The sequence below is a fragment of the Bison bison genome, unplaced genomic scaffold (genome assembly GCF_000754665.1).
Source record: "Bison bison bison isolate TAMUID 2011002044 unplaced genomic scaffold, Bison_UMD1.0 scf7180017864322, whole genome shotgun sequence".
NCBI classification, from domain to species: Eukaryota; Metazoa; Chordata; class Mammalia; order Artiodactyla; family Bovidae; genus Bison; species Bison bison.
In genome coordinates, this window is record NW_011494894.1 from 789,953 (window position 1) to 791,990 (window position 2,038).

Below are 2,038 nucleotides of genomic sequence, written 5' to 3' on the forward strand. Positions count from 1 at the left end.
TTCTTTGGCACTCAACTTTCTTCACAGTCCAACTCTCACATCCATACATGACCACTGGAAAAACCACAGCCTTGACTAGATGGACCTTTGTTGGCAAAGTAATAGCTCTGCTTTTCAATATGCAATCTAGGTTGGTCATAACTTTTCTTCCAAGGAGTAAGCGTCTTTTAATTTCATGGCTGCAGTCGTGATTTTGGAGCCCAAAAAAATAAAGTCTGACACTGTTTCCACTGTTTCCCCATCTACTTCCCATGAAGTGGTGGGACCAGATGCCATGATCTTCATTTTCTGAATGTTAACTTTTAAGCCAACTTTTTCACTCTCCTCTTTCACCTTCATCAAGAGGCTTCTTATTTCCTCTTCACTTTCTGCCATAAGGGTGGTATCATCTGCATATATTTCTGAGGTTATTGATATTTCTCCCAGCAATCTTGATTGCAGCTTGTGTTTCTTCCAGCCCAGCGTTTCTCATGATGTACTCCGCATAGAAGTTAAATAAACAGGGTGACAATATACAGCCTTGATGTACTCCTTTTCCTATTTGGAACCAGTCTGTTGTTCCATGTCCAGTTCTTACTGTTGCTTCCTGACCTGCATACAAATTTCTCAAGAGGCAGGTCAGGTGGTCTGGTATTCCCATCTCTTTCAGAATTTTCCACAGTTTATTGTGATCCACACAGTCAAAGGCTTTGGCATAGTCAATAAAGCAGAAATAGATGTTTTTCTGGAACTCTCTTGCTTTTTCCATGATCCAGCGGATGTTGGCAATTTGGTCTCTGGTTCCTCTGCCTTTTCTAAAACTAGCTTGAACATTTGGAAGTTCACGGTTCACATAATGCTGAAGCCCGGCTTGGAGAATTTTGAGCATTACTTTACTAGCATGTGAGATGAGTGCAATTGTGCGGTAGTTTGAGCATTCTTTGGCATTGCCTTTCTTTGGGATTGGAATGAAAACAGTCCTGTGGCCACCGTTGAGTTTTCCAAATTTGCTGGCATATTGAGTGCAGCACTTTCACAGCATCATCTTTCAGGATTTGAAATAGCTCAACTGGAATTCCATCACCTCCACTAGCTTTGTTTGTAGTGATGCTTTCTAAGGCCCACTTGACTTCACATTCCGGGATGTCTGGCTCTAGGTCAGTGATCACACCATCGTGATTATCTGCATCGTGAAGATCTTTTTTGTACAGTTCTTCTATGTATTCTTGCCATCTCTTCTTAATATCTTCTGCTTCTATCAAGCCCATCTTTGCATGAAGTATCTTTGATATCTCTAATTTTCTTGAAGAGATCTCTAGTCTTACCCAATTCTGTTGTTTTCCTCTATTTCTTTGCATTGATCACGGATGAAGGCTTTCTTATCTCTCCTTGCTATTCTTTGGAACTCTGCATTCAGATGCTTATATCTTTCCTTTTCTCCTTCGCTTTTCACTTCTCTTCTTTTCACAGCTATTTGTAAGGCCTCCTCAGACAGCCATTTTGCTTTTTTGCATTTCTTTTCCATGGGGATGGTCTTGATCCCTGTCTCCTGTACAATGTCAGGAACCTCAGTCCATAGTTCATCAGGCACTCTATCAGATCTAGGCTCTTAATAAATCTATTTCTCACTTCCACTGTATAATCATAAGGGATTTGATTTAGGTCATACCTGAATGGTCTAGTGGTTTTCCCTACTTTCTTCAATTTAAGTCTGAATTTGGCAATAAGGAGTTCATGATCTGAGCCACAGTCAGCTCCTGGTCTTATTTTTGTTGACTGTATAGAGCTTCTCCATCTTTGGCTGCAAAGAATATAATCAATCTGATTTCGGTGTTGACCATCTGGTGATGTTCATGTGTAGAGTTTTCTCTTGTGTTGTTTGTTGGAAGAGGGTGTTTGCTATGACCAGTGCATTTTCTTGGCAAAACTCTATTAGTCTTTGCCCTGCTTCATTCTGTATTCCAAGGCCAAATTTGCCTGTTACCCCAGATGTTTCTTGACTTCCTACTTTTGCATTCCAGTCCCCTATAATGAAAAGGACATCTTTTTTGGGTGTTAG

The 2,038-nt window shown here is 40.5% G+C and overlaps 1 protein-coding gene across 4 annotated transcripts in view; it reads right to left on the minus strand.

Annotated features, from left to right (window-relative positions):
* TMEM206 (transmembrane protein 206) overlaps positions 1–2,038 on the minus strand; it is a 31,623-nt gene that overhangs the window by 18,299 nt on the left and 11,286 nt on the right. The window lies entirely within an intron of this gene.